This window comes from Cherax quadricarinatus, chromosome 46 (genome assembly GCF_038502225.1).
Source record: "Cherax quadricarinatus isolate ZL_2023a chromosome 46, ASM3850222v1, whole genome shotgun sequence".
Taxonomy (NCBI): Eukaryota; Metazoa; Arthropoda; class Malacostraca; order Decapoda; family Parastacidae; genus Cherax; species Cherax quadricarinatus.
Window position 1 is genome coordinate 31350539 of NC_091337.1, and position 19129 is coordinate 31369667.

Here is a 19129-nt window from a genome sequence, read left to right on the forward strand (position 1 = left end):
CAGCAAGTAGCACCACCAAACAGTACCAGCAGGTTGGTGTGGCGACCCTGGAAATTTGAAATTATGCTAGCCAAAATTAGCGCTGAATAACTGATTGCCGAATTTGTGATGGCGGACCTGTAATGGAAATCAAATTAATCCGTTCCTGACACCCCAAAGTATGAACAAAAAAAAATTTTGCAACATGAAATATTAATTTTAATACACACAAACTGAAGAAGACATCCACAATTACTACTCTACTATGAATAGAATACATGACACTTACCTTTATTGAAGATCTGGTGATGATTGATGGGATGGGAGGAGGGGAGAGTGTGGAAGTTATTGTTTAGAACGGGAAACCCTTTCCATTAGGACTTGAGGTACCAAGTCCTTTTCTGGGGTTACTTCCCTTCTTTTAATGCCACTAGGACCAGCTGGAGAGTCACTGGACCTTTGTCGCACAACAAATCTTTCCATAGAGCTCTGTACCTCCCGTTCCGTTAAGACTTTCCTAAAATGGGCCATAACATTGTCATTGTACAGGTTGCCAACACGGCTTGCAGTAGTTGTGTCAGGGTGATTTTCATCTGCAAAGGTTTGCAGTTCAACCCACTTTGCACACATTTCCTTAATCTTTAAAGTAGGCAACTTCCTCAATTTCTCTCTTCCCTCCTCTGAAGCAGTTTCCTCAGGTCTGGCCTCTTGCTGTTGAAGATGATCTTGCAGCTCATCAGTGGTTAGTTTTTCATTGTCCTCCTCCACCAACTCTTCCACATCCTCCCTACTAACCTCCAACCCCAAGAACTTCCCCAATGCCACAATAGATTCCACAAGTGGCATACACTTCTCAGGGTTAGCCCCAAAATCCTTTTCTTCTATACATTGTGGCCACAGTTTCTTCCAAGCAGAGTTCAAAGTCCTCTTAGTCACTCCCTCCCAAGCCTTACCTATAAGGTTTACACAACTGAGGATACCAAAGTGATCTCTCCAAAACTCTCTTCGAGTCAATTGAGTGTCTGAGGTCACTTCAAAGCACTTTTGAAACATAGCTTTTGTGTAGTTTTTTTTTTGAAGTTTGAAATGACCTGCTGGTCCATGGGCTGCAGGAGAAGAGTGGTATTAGGAGTCAAAAACTTGACCTTAATGAAGCTCATGTCCCCAGAAAGTCGCTCTGCCAAGTCTGAAGGATGATCAGGAGCATTTTCTAATACCAGGAGGCACTTAAGGTCCAATTTCTTTTCCATTAGGTAATTTTTCATGTCTGAGGGCAATGTGTGGTGTGAATATAATGCAGAGAATTCGTAGTTTGGAAGTTAGGAGGAGGTGCGGGATTACCAAAACTGTTGTCCAGAGGGCTGAGGAAAGGTTGTTGAGGTGGTTCAGACATGTAGAGAGAATGGAGCGAAACAGAATGACTTCAAGAGTGTATCAGTCTGTAGTGGAAGGAAGGCGGGGTAGGGGTCGGCCTAGGAAAGGTTGGAGAGAGGGGGTAAAGGAGGTTTTGTGTGCGAGGGGCTTGGACTTCCAGCAGGCATGCGTGAGCGTGTTTGATAGGAGTGAATGGAGACAAATGGTTTTTAATACTTGACGTGCTGTTGGAGTGTGAGCAAAGTAACATTTATGAAGGGGTTCAGGGAAACCGGCAGGCCGGACTTGAGTCCTGGAGATGGGAAGTACAGTGCCTGCACTCTGAACGAGGGGTGTAAATGTTGCAGTTTAAAAACTGTAGTGTAAAACACCCTTCTGGCAAGACAGTGATGGAGTGAATGATGGTGAAAGTTTTTCTTTTTCGGGCCACCCTGCCTTGGTGGGAATCGGCCAGTGTGATAATAAAATAAAAAAAAAAAAAAAAAAAAAAAAAAATCACAGTGGGGGCAAATGCATGGTGTAACCAGTCATAGAAAAAGTCCCTAGTAACCCATGCCTTACTGTTTACCCTCCACAGCACACACAAATTAGCCTTGACGACATTGTTTTGCCTGAACGCTCTGGGAGTTTCAGAGTGATACACCAATAAAGGCTTCAGTTTGCAATCGCCACTAGCATTAGCACACATCAAAAGAGTAAGCCTGTCTTTCATAGGCTTATGTCCTGGGAGTGCCTTTTCCTCCTGAGTAATGTAGGTCCTGCTTGGCATTTTCTTCCAAAACAGGCCTATTTCATCACAATTAAACACTTGTTCAGGTTTCAATTCTTCACTGTCTATGTATTCCTTGAATTCCTTCACATATTTTTCAGCCGCTTTTTGGTCCGAACTGGCAGCCTCACCATGCCTTATCACACTATGTATGCCACTATGATTCTTAAATCTCTCAAACCAACCTTTGCTGGCCTTAAATTCATTCACATCACCACTAGTTGCAGGCATTTTTCTAATTAAATCGTCATGCAACTTCCTAGTCTTTTCACATATGATCGCTTGAGAGATGCTATCTCCTATCTGTTTTTCGTTTATCCACACCAATAACAGTCTCTCAACATCTTCTATCACTTGCGATCTCTGTTTCGAAAACAAACTTGCGCCTTTTGCAAGAACAGCTTCCTTGATTGCCATTTTGTTGGCCAAGATAATAGCAATGGTTGATTGGGGTTTGGTATACAACCTGGCCAGCTCCGAGACATGCACTCCACTTTCGTACTTAGCAATTATCTCTTTCTTCATTTCCATAGTAATTTTCACCCTTTTTACCACAGGGTTGGCACTAGAAGCTTTCTTGGGGTCCATAGTGACTTATTTTGCAGTTACAAGCACTAAAAACACTGTGATAATATGAAATGTACTGAATGTATGCTTAGATGCGACCGCACTGGTTGGCTTGTAAACACTGGCACCCACGGGGCAGCTGAGGCCACACGTGGGACACGTCCCGGACGAATCACCTAAGGAGAGTTTTTTATCGTAAGGCGAGGCAAAATTTTTGCGTTCAAATGCTTCGTATGGCGGATTTAACGTAACGTGATGCATTCATAAGGCGGGGGTCCACTGTATACCTAAGAGTTGCACACGTGTCTAATTTATCAACATGTCAGTTCTCTGAACCATTCATCTACAATCCTATCAGACATTGCAACTTCTTGGGATCTTAATACTTGAGAATTCTTCGCTTGCCTAACCCTTGGGCACGACCTACTTCCACATTGGACAAATGTCACACCACCTACGACTGCTGCACCTCTCCTGCCTATGGTATATAAGCTACTTCTCTGCAGATATGCTTTATTCTAATCAAGATTGATGGACTGATCACATCGACTCAAGGCTGAGGGACTGATTACCTCATTCTCCTCCTGTTCTTCACGTTTCTCCTTTGTATGGACTGAAGAAGCCACTGTGTGGTGAAACGTTTCCTCAATAAAGATACCCAAGTGTTGCACATGTGTCTAATTTATCAGAACTTGTTCTTGCTGGAGTCCCCCAGGGTAGTGTCTTTGAACCACTACTCTTTCTCATTTGCATCAGTGACTTCCCCAATATTTTCTCTCATCCAAACCAAACCATACTTAGAAACACTGTAAATGATGAGCTACTAAAAATATCCACTTGGATGACGACCAACAAACCCACTCTCAATACTGACAAAACCTACTGCATACTGTTTGGAAACAGAAGCAAATATTCAGCTAAACATATCGATAAATGGTTCCCCCATTTCAAGACAGACTGATGTCAAATTTCTAGAGCTCCACATTGACTGCTGTCTTAAATTTCAGACCCACATACAGCATATTACCAAAAAAAATCTCCAAAACAGTAGGCATCCTTTCTAAGATACAATACTATGTACCCTTAACGGTACTTCTTGCTCTTTACCACTCTCTCATCAACCCTTACCTCACCTATGGTATTTGTGCATGGGGTTTAACCACAGCAAATTACTTAAACCTTTAATAATCCAAGAAAAAGCTGCTGAGAGATTGATTACAAACTCCTTTGCCAGGCAACACACCCCACCACTATTTAAGAGCTTGAACCTGCATAACATACAAAATACCCACTCACTTCATATCTAGAAGTATAAATAACAAAAGTCCTCAGGTTGTTCTTCAACTCTATATATCCTTGGTTAGGCCTCATTTAGACTATGCTGCTCAGTTCTGGTCACCGTATTACAGAATGGATATAAATGCTCTGGAAAACGTACAAAGGAGGATGACAAAGATGATCCCACGTATTAGAAATCTTCCCTATGAGGATAGACTGAGGGCCCTGAATCTGCACTCTCTTGAAAGGCATAGAATTAAGGGGGATATGATCGAGGTATATAAATGTAAAACAGGAATAAATAAAGGGGATGTAAATAGCGTGCTGAAAATTTCCAGCCAAGACAGGACTCGCAGCAATGGTTTCAAGTTGAAAAAATTCAGATTCAGGAAGGATATAGGAAAGCACTGGTTTGGTAATAGAGTTGTGGATGAGTGGAACAAACTCCCCAGTACAGTTATTGAGGCTAAAATGTTGTGTAGTTTTAAAAATAGGTTAGATAAATACATGAGTGGGTGTGGGTGGGTGTGAGTTGGACCTGACTAGCTTGTGCTGCTGGGTCTGGTGCAGTGCTCCATCCTTGAGTGGAGATGACCAGGCTGGGTGGGTCATTGGGATAATCCAGGGAGGGTGGGTCAATGGTCTAATCTGGGGGGGAAACATGGACCTGCTCCGCTTGGGTCAGTAGGCCTGTTGCAGTGTTCCTTCTTTCTTATGTTCTTATGTTCTTATATTATTGTGCCTACTACATACACAGAACATTATTCAATATTAACTCTCCTCTCAAACTCCATCTTGAGAATACAACAAATTGCACTCTTCGATATCCCTGGTGTCCATCTCTCCCTAAGCAAAAATGCTATGCGCATAAAGGGCCCTAAGATCTGGAATTCATTGCCTGAACATACAAAAGGGCCCCTGCCTGCACGCCAATTCAAGGCTCTGCTTAGATATCACTTCATCTCCCAAAATTAACCACACAAATACTATATATTATCACCACCACCAACTCAAAAATTCCTATATATTTTAAGATTACTTCAAAATTAAAATGGTTTCAATTTCATTATGCAAAATGTGCCAAAATATAATGCTGTAACCTGTTAATCAATTCATTTCAATCATGAAATCAATTACTGCTAAACCACTAACTACCTCTGTTGAAATATAAAAAATGATGTTCAAGTCAAAACAACTATGATATATATGCCTAGTATTAAGTAGTCTGTTAAGCATTAGGTTTATTCTGCCCAAAATGCCCCGGCATGATAGTGGCTTTCTTTGTACTTAGCAAATCAAAATTGTAATTACACATTGTAAACTATGCAAAGAAATAAAATTATGTACAGTCCCTTGACCCATTATGTGGATTTGTAATGTTGAGGTACAGTCCCTTGACCCATTATGTGCATTTGTAATGTTGAGGTACAGTCCCTTGACCCATTATGTGCATTTGTAATGTTGAGGTACAGTCCCTTGACCCATTATGTGCATTTGTAATGTTGAGGTACAGTCCCTTGACCCATTATGTGCATTTGTAATGTTGAGGTACAGTCCCTTGACCCATTATGTGCATTTGTAATGTTGAGGTACAGTCCCTTGACCCATTATGTGCATTTGTAATGTTGAGGTACAGTCCCTTGACCCATTATGTGCATTTGTAATGTTGAGGTACAGTCCCTTGACCCATTATGTGCATTTGTAATGTTGAGGTACAGTCCCTTGACCCATTATGTGCATTTGTAATGTTGAGGTACAGTCCCTTGACCCATTATGTGCATTTGTAATGTTGAGGTACAGTCCCTTGACCCATTATGTGCATTTGTAATGTTGAGGTACAGTCCCTTGACCCATTATGTGCATTTGTAATGTTGAGGTACAGTCCCTTGACCCATTATGTGCATTTGTAATGTTGAGGTACAGTCCCTTGACCCATTATGTGCATTTGTAATGTTGAGGTACAGTCCCTTGACCCATTATGTGCATTTGTAATGTTGAGGTACAGTCCCTTGACCCATTATGTGCATTTGTAATGTTGAGGTACAGTCCCTTGACCCATTATGTGCATTTGTAATGTTGAGGTACAGTCCCTTGACCCATTATGTGCATTTGTAATGTTGAGGTACAGTCCCTTGACCCATTATGTGCATTTGTAATGTTGAGGTACAGTCCCTTGACCCATTATGTGCATTTGTAATGTTGAGGTACAGTCCCTTGACCCATTATGTGCATTTGTAATGTTGAGGTACAGTCCCTTGACCCATTATGTGCATTTGTAATGTTGAGGTACAGTCCCTTGACCCATTATGTGCATTTGTAATGTTGAGGTACAGTCCCTTGACCCATTATGTGCATTTGTAATGTTGAGGTACAGTCCCTTGACCCATTATGTGCATTTGTAATGTTGAGGTACAGTCCCTTGACCCATTATGTGCATTTGTAATGTTGAGGTACAGTCCCTTGACCCATTATGTGCATTTGTAATGTTGAGGTACAGTCCCTTGACCCATTATGTGCATTTGTAATGTTCAAGTACAGTCCCCAGACCCATTACATGCTTCTGTAATGTTGAGGTACAGTCCCTTGACCCATTATGTGCATTTGTAATGTTGAAATACAGTCCCCAGACCCATTACATGCTTCTGTAATGTTGACATACAGTCTTTGGACCCATTATGTGCTTCTGTAATGTTGAAACACAGTCCCTGGACACATGTGCTTCTGTAATCTTTTGACTACCACCCACATGATGCATATGGGATGCCTAAAACAGCAGCTTTAGTGAAAATGTAAAAAAAAAAAAAAGTATCCCAACCTTATATACTGTATAATAAACTTATGTAATAATAATAATAATAATAATAATAATAATAATAATAATAATAATAAAAATAATATCTTTATTTCTACAAGTACACCTACCATCCGACTTACGACCGAGTTCGGTTCCGAGAAACCGGTCGTAAGTCGAAATGGTCGTAAGTCGAACTTCACTACTGAATATCAACAAAACATTTTTGTAATGACTTTATTTTATTGTTTTATTTTGGTATTTCATGTTTTACTTTACTTTTTATGCTGTTAGTACTGTATTTTATAAAGTAAGGTTTAGGATAAACACTGTGTACAACACAAATAGTTGTTTATTTCCCATAAATTTGGCATAAAAAACACGGTCGTAAGTCGAGTGGTCGTAAGTCGAGCAGGTCGTAAGTCGGATGGTAAGTGAACATGTACAAGATATACAGGCCTAGCTGACATCAATGACATATTACTACACAGAAAGCCTCTTGTTATGCGAAGCATTCGGGAAAAATTACGTCAATTTCAGCCCAGGATGCAACCAACACCAGTTAACTAACACCCAGGTACCTATTTTACTGATGGGTGAACATGGACAGCATGCGTCTTAAGGAAACGTGTCAGTGTTTCCCAGCCGTACTATGGGATCAACCCCCAGGCCTCAGTGTGTGAACTGAGTGCAATAGCAAGTTGCACTACAGTATACCTGACCTAACATACTGTATAATAAACTTAACCTAACATACTGAATAATACATAACATGCTGTATAATAAACTTAACCTAACATACTGTATAGTAAACTTAACCTAACATACTATATAATAAACTTAACCTAACATACTGTATAATAAGCTTTACCTAACATACTGTATAATAAACTTTACCTAACATACTGTATAATACATAACATACTGTATAATAAACTTAACCTAACATACTGCATAATGAACTTACCCTAACATACTCTACGTATAATGAATTTAACCTTACATATTGTATGAGAAACTTAACCTAACATACTGTATAATGAACTTAACCTAACATACTGTACAATAAACTTAACCTAACATATTGTATAATAAACTTAACCTAACATCATACTGTATAATAAACTTAGCCTAACATACTGTATAATAAACTTAACCTAACATACTGTATAATGAACTTAACCTAACATATTGTATAATAAACTTAACCTAACATACTGTATAATATGAAATAATGATGCTCACAATACTATTGAAAGCAAGAGACACTACAACAAGAAATGGTAAAAAATAGTGCATTGAGGTGTTCCGGTGATGTTGGGGATAGTAGAGGGTGATGGTGGGGATAGTGTCCTCGGCCCACTTCTCTTTCTCGTTTACATAAATGACCTACCAAATGCATCACAACTACTCAAACCCACACTATTTGCAGATGACACTACATACGTCTTCTCTCACCCAGCCCAGTCACGCTAGCCAATACTGTGAATACCGAATTACAGAAAATACCTACCTGGATATTTATGAAGGGGTTCAGGGAAACCGGCAGGCCGGACTTGAGTCCTGGAGATGGGAAGTACAGTGCCTGCACTCCGAAGGAGGGGTGTTAATGTTGCAGTTTAAAAACTGTAGTGTAAAGCACCCTTCTGGCAAGACAGTGATGGAGTGAATGATGGTGAAAGTTTTTCTTTTTTGGGCCACCCTGCCTTGGTGGGAATTGGCCAGTGTGATAATAAAAAAAAATAATATCTACCTGGATGATGACTAACAAACTTACTCTCAACATTGACAAAACCTACTTCATTCAGTTTGGAAACAGAGCTACAGATGTCCCTTTTAACATAATGATAAACGGATCACCTATCACAAAGCTCACAGAGGGAAAATTCTTAGGAATCCACCTTGATAATAGACTCAAATTTCAAACACATATACAACAAATTTCCAAGAAAATTTCCAAGACAGTAGGCATACTATCGAAGATACGGTACTATGCTCCACAGTCAGCCCTCCTGGCCCTATATCACTCACTTATTTACCCCTATCTCACCTATGGAATTTGTGCATGGGGCTCAACATCAATTAACCATCTCAGACCATTAATTACCCAACAAAAGGCTGCAGTCAGAATGATAAATTCCCACTACAGACAGCACACTCCAACAATATTCAAAACTCTAAACCTACTCACCATACAAAACATCCATACTTACTACTGCACCTACTACATACATAGAACACTTAACTCTGACATAAACCCTCCCCTCAAACATCTCCTTACCAACCTCAACAGAACACATGATCATAACACAAGACACAGATCACTCTTTGATGTTCCTCATGTCCATCTCACACTATGCAAAAATTCAATGCACATAAAAGGCCCTAAAATCTGGAATTCATTACCTGTGAATATAAAAGAAACACTGTTTATAAATTCAAGTCTCTTCTTGAAAATCACTTACTCACCCACAACTAAATAAATACTGAATAACTATCTCATAAATGTTTAACCTGTGACCCAATCAAACTTTGTTATTTTTAATTACATTACCTAATACAGTGGACCCCCGCATACCGGACGCCTTGCATAACGGACAATCCGCATACCGGACGCTTTGATCGCTAAAATTTTGCCCCGCATACCGCCCAAAAACCCGCTCAGCGCCCTTCGTCCGAGACGTGTCCAATGTGCAGCCTGAGCCAGCCTCATATGTTCCGCCGGTGGCATTGTTTACCAGCCAGCCTCCGCGGTAACATTCAAGCATACAATCGGAATATTTCGTATTATTACAGTGTTTTCGGTGCTGTTTCTGGAAAATAAGTGACCATGGGCCCCAAGAAAGCTTCTAGTTCCAACCCTACAGCAATAAGGGTTAGAATTCCAATAGAGATGAAGAAAGAGATCATTGATAAGTATGAAAGTGGAGTGCGTATCACCGACCTGGTCAGGTTGTACAAGAAACCCAAATCAACCATCTCTACTATTGTGGGCAACAGAAAGGCAATCAAGGAAGCTGTTCTTGACAAAGGTTTAACTGTGTTTTCGAAACAAAGATCGCAAGTGATGGAAGATGTTGAGAGACTCTTATTGGTGTGGATAAATGAAAAACAGCTAGCAGGAGATAGCGTCTCTCAAGCGATCATAAGCGAAAAGGCTAGGAAGTTGCATGACGATTTAATTAAAAAAAGGCCTGCAACTAGTGATGATGTGAGTGAATTTAAGGCCAGCAAAGGTTGGTTTGAGAGATTCAAGAAGCGTAGTGGCATACATAGTGTGATACGGCATGGTGAGGCTGCCAGTTCGGACCACAAAGCGGCTGAAAAATATGTGCAGGAATTCAAGGAGTACATAGAAACTGAAGGACTGAAACCTGAACAAGTGTTTAATTGTGATGAAACAGGCCTGTTCTGGAAGAAAATGCCAAGCAGGACCTACATTACTCAGGAGGAAAAGGCACTCCCAGGACATAAGCCTATGAAAGACAGGCTTACTTTGTTGATGTGTGCCAATGCTAGTGGTGATTGCAAAGTTAAGCCTTTATTAGTGTATCACTCTGAAACTCCCAGAGCGTTCAGGCAAAAGAATGTCCTCAAGGATAATTTGTGTGTGCTGTGGAGATCAAACAGTAAGGCATGGGTCACTAGGGACTTTTTCTATAACTGGTTACACCATGCATTTGCCCCCAATGTCAAAGATTACCTAAATGAAAAGAAATTAGAACTTAAGTGCCTCCTGGTGTTAGACAATGCCCCTGGTCATCCTACAGACGTGGCAGAGCGACTTTATGGGGACATGAGCTTCATTAAGGTGAAGTTTTTGCCTCCTAATACCACTCCTCTCCTGCAGCCCATGGACCAGCAGGTTATTGCAAACTTCAAAAAACTGTACACAAAAGCTCTGTTTGAAAGGTGCTTTGTAGTGACCTCAGAAACTCAACTGACTCTAAGAGAGTTTTGGAGAGATCACTTTAATATCCTCAATTGTATAAACCTTATAGGTAAGGCTTGGGAGGGAGTGACTAAGAAGACCTTGAACTCTGCTTGGAAGAAACTGTGGCCAGAATGTGTAGACAAAAGGGATTTTGAAGGGTTTGAGGCTAACCCTGAGAGGAGTATACCAATTGAGGAATCAATTGTGGCATTGGGGAAGTCCTTGGGGTTGGAGGTTAGTGGGGAGGATGTGGAAGAGTTGGTGGAGGAGGACAATGAAGAACTAACCACTGATGAGCTGATAGATCAACTTCAAGAGCAAGAGGCCAGACCTGGGGAAACTGGTTCAAAGGAGGGGAGAGAGAAATTGAAGGAATTGCCTACTTCAAAGATTAAGGAAATGTGTGCAAAATGGCTTGAAGTGCAAACCTTTTTTGATGAAAATCACCCTCACACAGCTATTGCAAGCCGTGCTGGTGACTGTTACAATGACAATGTTGTGAACCACTTTAGACAAATCATAAAGGAACGAGAGGTACAGGCCACTATGGACAGATATGTTGTGCGAAAGAAGTCCAGTGACTCTGAAGCTGGTCCTAGTGGCATTAAAAGAAGAAGGGAAGTAACCCCAGAAAAGGACTCGACACCTCAAGTCTTAATGGAAGGGGATTCCCCTTCTAAACACTAACACTCTCTCTCCCCTCCTCCCATCCCATCAATCATCACCAGATCTTCAATAAAAGTAAGTGTCATGTAATTGTGCATACCTTTTTCAGTTTGTGTGTACTAAAATTAACATTTCATGTGGTAAAATTTTTTTTTTTTCATACTTTTGGGTGTCTTGCACGGATTAATTTTATTTCCATTATTTCTTATGGGGAAAATTCATTCACATACCGAACATTTCGCATAACAGCCAGCCCTCTTGCACGGATTAAGGTCGCTATGCGGGGGTCCACTGTACTCCATTCTACTGAATGCTCAGCAACTCAGTAAATGAACATATGAACTGTCTTTGAAATACTCATTTGTGCTTAATTGTTATTTGTTTACAATAATGTTTACCACTGAATATATCACTGCTTAGTTAATCTTAAGTTAATTTTAAGCCTGACAATAATGCTCTGCATACAAGGGACTTTTGGAATGTTACACTTAACCACTGTATTTCTTTTTACCTTATTGTATCATGTCCAAATTAATAATAAATAAATAGTACAGGGTGATGGTGGAGATAGTAGATAGTACAGGGTGATGGTGGAGATAGTAGATAGTACAGGGTGATGGTGGAGATAGTAGATAGTACAGGGTGATGGTGGAGATAGTAGATAGTACAGGGTGATGGAGGAGACAGATACATGATTATATACACCTGGAAAATCCTAGAGGGACTAGTACCGAACTTGCACACGAAAATCACTCACAACGAAAGCAAAAGACTTGGCAGACGATGCAACATCCCCCCAATGAAAAGCAGGGGTGTCACTAGCACGTTAAGAGACCATACAATAAGTGTCAGGGGCCCGAGACTGTTCAACTGCCTCCCAGCATACATACCAATAGACCCCTGGCAGTCTTCAAGCTGGCACTGGACAAGCACCTAAAGTCGGTACCTGACCAGCCGGGCTGTGGCTCGTACGTTGGATTGCGTGCAGCTAGCAGTAACAGCCTGGTTGATCAGGCTCTGATCCACCAGGAGGCCTGGTCACAGACCGGGCCGCAGGGGCGTTGACCCCCGGAACTCTCTCCAGGTAAACTCCAGGTAGTACAAGGTGATGGTGGAGATAGTCGAGGGTGATGGTGGGGACAGTAGATGGTGGAGATAGTCGAGGGTGATGGTGGGGACAGTAGATGGTGGAGATAGTCGAGGGTGATGGTGGGGACAGTAGAAGGTGGAGATAGTAGATGGTGGAGATAGCATACTATCAAGACAGCCACCCACATCCTGGCTCACTGCTTCATTATCATTACTACTATTATTACTACTATTATTACTATTAATAGTATTACTGCAGTGTGGTAAATAAGTTGGTAGAGAAAACTTGACATAAGAGATAAAGTGTTTTTCACAGTGTTATGGATATTTATTGTTAACTAGTTAGTAACAGTTACAGCTCCTGGCCCAGAAATAATATAATAACTGACCTCCATCATGCTGGTTTTCAAGTTAAAATGTTTTGTTGTTAATGATAAGAAAAAACAAAAAAAAATAACCAAACCTAGCAAACCCACCTAAGCTAAAATAACTTGATGTTACTGCTAAGTTATAGTGGTAGGTAATTTATACATTACTAAGTTAGTGGTAGGTAATTTATGCATTACTAAGTTATAGTGGTAGGTAATTTATACATTACTAAGTTATAGTGGTAGGTAATTTATACATTACTAAGTTATAGTGGTAGGTAATTTATACATTACTAAGTTAGTGGTAGGTAATTTATACATTACTAAGTTAGTGGTAGGTAATTTATACATTACTAAGTTAGTGGTAGGTAATTTATACATTACTAAGTTATAGTGGTAGGTAATTTATACATTACTAAGTTAGTGGTAGGTAATTTATACATTACTAAGTTAGTGGTAGGTAATTTATACATTACTAAGTTATAGTGGTAGGTAATTTATACATTACTAAGTTATAGTGGTAGGTAATTTATACATTACTAAGTTATGATAATTGTAGCTGTAAATAAACTTACAACAGTCTAGTGTTGACTGACACTGTGCTGACACTGACACGACTGACACTGACCTGCTACTGACACTGTGCTGACACTGACACGACTGACACTGACCTGCTACTGACACTGTGCTGACACTGACCCGACTGACACTGACCTGCTACTGACACTGTGCTGACACTGACACGACTGACACTGACACGACTGACACTGACACGACTGACACTGACACGACTGACACTGACACGACTGACATTGACCTGCCACTGACACGACTGACACTGACCTGCCACTGACACGACTGCCACTGACACGACTGCCACTGGCACGACTGACATTGACCTGCCACTGACACGACTGACACTGACCTGACACTGACACTGCGCTGCCGCTGACCTGCCACTGACACGACTGCCACTGACCTGCCACTGACACGACTGACACTGACCTGCCACTGTCACTGACCTGCCACTGACATGACTGACACTGACCTGCCACTGTCACTGACCTGCCACTGACACGACTGACATTGACCTGCCACTGACACGACTGACACTGACCTGACACTGACACTGACCTGCCACTGACCTGCCACTGACACGACTGCCACTGACACGACTGACATTGACCTGCCACTGACACGACTGACACTGACCTGACACTGACACTGACCTGCCGCTGACCTGCCACTGACATGACTGACACTGCCTCCCAGCACACATAAGGGGGATTACCAACAGACCCCTGGCAGTCTTCAAGCTGGCACTGGACAAGCACCTAAAGTCAGTTCCGGATCAGCCGGGCTGTGGCTCGTATGTTGGTTTGCGTGCAGCCAGCAGCAACAGCCTGGTTGATCAGGCTCTGATCCACCAGGAGGCCTGGTCTCAGACCGGGCCGCGGGGGCGTTGACCCCCGGAACTCTCTCCAGGTAAACTCCAGGTAAACACTGACCTGCCACTGACACGACTGACACTGACTTGCCACTGCCACTGACCTGCCACTGACATGACTGACACTGACCTGCCACTGACCTGCCACTGACACTGACCTGCCACTGACCTGCCACTGACACTGACCTGCCACTGACCTGCCACTGACACGACTGCCACTGATCTGCCACTGACCTGCCACTGACACGACTGCCACTGACCTGCCACTGACCTGCCACTGACACAACTGCCACTGACGTTACTATAATAATTTGTCACTACTAAACATAATAATTCATTTACTAATCACTGAGTTATTTTCAATATTTAACATATTATTTAACAAATTATTTTCACTTATAAATGAAGCAGTTTCACTGATCAATGAACATTTATCATTAACATCTTCCACAATAATAATTTACCAACAAATTCAGGGTCAGCAGGTGTAAGGTGACTAACACCCAGGTACCTACTTACCACTAGGTGAACAAGGATAACAGGTGTAAGGTGACTAACACCCAGGTACCTACTTACTACTAGGTGAACAAGGATAACAGGTGTAAGGTGACTAACACCCAGGTACCTACTTACCACTAGGTGAACAAGGATAACAGGTGTAAGGTGACTAAAACCCAGGTACCTGCTTACTACTAGGTGAACAAGGATAACAGGTGTAAGGTGACTAACACCCAGGTACCTACTTACCACTAGGTGAACAAGGATAACAGGTGTAAGGTGACTAACACCCAGGTACCTACTTACCACTAGGTGAACAAGGATAACAGGTGTAAGGTGACTAACACCCAGGTACCTACTTACTACTAGGTGAACAAGGATAACAGGTGTAAGGTGACTAACACCCAGGTACCTACTTACTACTAGGTGAACAAGGATAACAGGTGTAAGGTGACTAACACCCAGGTACCCACTTACTACTAGGTGAACAAGGATAACAGGTGTAAGGTGACTAACACCCAGGTACCTACTTACTACTAGGTGAACAAGGACAACAGGTGTACAGTAACTAACACCCAGGTACCTGCTTACTACTAGGTGAACAAGGACAACAGGTGTAAGGTGACTAACACCCAGGTACCTACTTACTACTAGGTGAACAAGGATAACAGGTGTAAGGTGACTAACACCCAGGTACCTACTTACTACTAGGTGAACAAGGATAACAGGTGTAAGGTGACTAACACCCAGGTACCTACTTACTACTAGGTGAACAAGGATAACAGGTGTAAGGTGACTAACACCCAGGTACCTACTTATTACTAGGTGAACAAGGACAACAGGTGTACAGTGACTAACACCCAGGTACCTGCTTACTACTAGGTGAACAAGGACAACAGGTGTAAGGTGACAAACACCCAGGTACCTACTTACTACTAGGTGAACAAGGACAACAGGTGTAAGGTGACAAACACCCAGGTACCTACTTACCACTAGGTGAACAAGGCAGCAGGTGTAAGGTAAAAGGCCCAGTGTTTGTACCCGTGCCGGGTACTGAACCATGGACAGTGTGTGTGGCGAGTCTTACCTACCAGGCCACGGGCCACCTACGTCATAACTGAGCCAGATATATTGGCTTACCTTGTGTAACACTAGTGTCAGGACGTGCTGCTGACACTGTAGGTGTTACAGTGGACACTGCAGATGTTACAGTGGACACTGCTGGTGTTACAGTGGACACTGCAGGTGTTACAGTGGACACTGCAGGTGTTACAGTGGACACTGCTGGTGTTACAGTGGACACTGTAGGTGTTAGTGGACACTGCTGGTGTTACAGTGGACACTGCAGGTGTTACAGTGGACACTGCAGGTTTAACACTAGTGGCGGCGGTGGTGGTGGGTTATAAGGGCTCATCTTACACCTCTTCTCCCACTTTACCCCTCAAGGAAGGCTCCTTGACGCTGGTGAGGGGCTCTTGATCTAGGGAATTGGATCTGTGCTCCAGTTCCCTGAATTAAGCCTGAATGCCTTCCATCCCCCCATAGGCGCTGTATAATCCTACGGGTTTAGTGCTTCCCCCTTGATTATAATAATAATAATTCTCCCACTTTATCTTCCTAAAATATAAGATAATATCAATTTAGGACAACATGTAAGCTAAATTGTAATATTTTTGTGGCTCAATTTATTATGTCTAACCAGATATAAACATGTCAATAGGTACCACTTTAACTTGTTCAGCTGGACCCATTATGTACCTCTGTAATGTTGAGGTACAGTCCCTGGACCCATTATGTGCCTCTGTAATGTTGAGGTACAGTCCCTGGACCCATTATGTGCCTCTGTAATGTTGAGGTACAGTCCTTGGACCCATTATGTGCCTCTGTAATGTTGAGCTACAGTCCTTGGATCCATTATGTGCCTCTATAATGTTGAGCTACAGTCCCTGGACCCATTATGTGCCTCTGTAATGTTGAGGTACAGTCCCTGGACCCATTATGTGCCTCTGTAGTGTTGAGGTACAGTCCCTGGACCCATTATGTGCCTCTGTAATGTTGAGGTACATTCCCTGAACCCATTATGTACTCACCTAATTGTGGTTGCAGGGGTCAATCCATAACTCCTGGCCCCGCCTCTTCATTGGACACTACTAGGTTCATTCTCTACCTGCTCCATGGGTTTTATCATACCTCTTCTTAAAACTATGTATAGATCCTGCCTCCACTACGTCACTCTCCAGATTGTTCCACTTCCTGGAAGCTCTGTCCCTGAAGAAATACTTCCTACCGTCCCTGTGACTCATCTAAGTTTCAGCTTCCGGATGTGATGTGACCCCTTGTTGTTGTGTCACATCTACATAACATTTTGTCCCTATCCACCCTGTCAAATCCTCTGGGTACTTTGTATGTTATCATTTCCCCCTATCCCACCTGTCTTCCAGTGTTGTCAGGTTGAGTTCCCTAACCACTCTTCGTAGGGATAAGTTTATTTAGGTATACACAAATATAGTTACATAAATTATCAGACATTGATGACATCACATATGAGAGGCCCCTCGGAGCTACTGACCACGTAGTCCTGAGTTTTGAATACATAGCAGAGTTATAGGTGGAGAGGGTAACAGGAGTCGAATGGGAAAAGCCAAACTATGAAAGGGGGGACTACACAGGTGTGAGGAACTTCCTGCTGGAGGTGCAGTTTGACAGAGAAATGGTAGGAAAGAAAGTAAATGAAATGATGGAGTATGTAACAACAAAATGCAAGGAGGCAGAGGAAAGGTTTGTTCCCAAGGGCAACAGAAACAACGGGATGACCAAAGCGAGTCCTTGGTTTACCCAAAGGTGCAGGGAGGCAAAAACTAAGTGTGTTAGAGAATGGAAGAGGTATAGAAGGCAAAGGACCCAGGAAAACAAGGAGAGCAGTCGAAGAGCCAGAAACGAATATGCACAGATAAGGAGGGAGGCCCAGCGGCAGTACGAAAATGACATAGCATCGAAAACCAAGTCTGACCCGAAACTGCTGTTTAGCCACATTAGGAGAAAGACGAGGGTCAAACACCAGGTGATCAGGCTGAGGAAAGAAGGTGGGGAACTCACAAGAAACGATCAAGAGGTATGCGAGGAGCTCAACAGGAGATTTAAGGAAGTATTCACAGTGGAGACAGGAAGGACTCTGGGAAGACAGGACAGAGGGGGACACCAACAGGGAAAAGACCAACAGGTGCTGGATGATATGCACACAACTGAGGAGGTGAAGCAGCTGATAAAGCGACCTTGATACCTCAAAGGCAATGGGACCAGACAACATCTCCCTGTGGGTCCTCAGGGAGGGAGCAGATATACTGTGTGTGCCATTAACCACAATATTTATTTTATTTTATTTTATTTTATGTCTTTGCAAACTGGGCAACTACCTGAGGTATGGAAGACCGCAAATGTAGTTCCCATTTTTAAAAAAGGAGACAGAAAAGAGGCACTAGATTACAGACCAGTGTCACTGACGTGTATAGTATGCAAAGTCATGGAGAAGATTATCAGGAGGAGAGTGGTGGAGCACCTGGAACGGAACAAGATTATAAAAGATAACCAGCACGGATTCATGGAAGGCAAATTCTGTGTCACAAACCTTCTGGAGTTCTATGACAAAGTTACGGAAGTACGACACGAGAGAGAGGGGTAGGTTGATTGCATTTTCTTGGACTGCAAGAAGGCTTTCGACACAGTTCCTCACAAGAGACTAGTGCAGAAACTAGAGGATCAGGTGCATATAACAGGAAGGGCACTGCAGTGGATCAGAGAATATCTGACAGGGAGGCAACAACGAGTCATGGTACGGGATGAGGTATCACAGTGGGCACCTGTGACGAGTGGGGTCCCACTGGGGTCGGTCCTAGGACCAGTGCTATTTCTGGTATATGTGAATGACATGATGGAAGGGATAGACTCACGCACAGTACTCGCTCCCATCTTCTTCCTCATCCTCATACCTGACATAGACAAGGATGTCAGCCACAGCACCGTGTCTTCCTTTGCAGATGACACCCGAATCTGCATGGCAGTGTCTTCCATTGCAGACACTGCAAGGCTCCAGGCGGACATCAACCAAATCTTTCAGTGGGCTGCAGAAAACAATATGAAGTTCAACGATGAGAAATTTCAATTACTCAGATATGGTAAACACGAGGAAATTAAATCTTCATAAGAGTACAAAACAAATTCTGGCCACAGAATAGAGCGAAACACCAACGTCAAAGACCTGGGAGTGATCATGTCGGAGGATATCACCTTCAAGGACCATAACATTGTATCAATTGCATCTGCTAGAAAAATGACAGGATGGATAATGAGAACCTTCAAAACTAGGGATGCC

At 42.4% G+C, this 19129-nt stretch overlaps 1 protein-coding gene across 1 annotated transcript in view; it reads right to left on the minus strand.

Annotated features, from left to right (window-relative positions):
• Positions 1–16140, minus strand: part of LOC128685669 (endoribonuclease Dicer-like) — a 117123-nt gene extending 100983 nt beyond the window's left edge. Inside the window, exon 1 of the mRNA XM_070094412.1 lies at positions 15901–16140. The gene's annotated coding sequence lies outside the window, so the exon portion shown is untranslated. The remainder of the gene's footprint in view (positions 1–15900) is intronic.
• Between the last annotated feature and the right edge of the window lie 2989 nt (positions 16141–19129).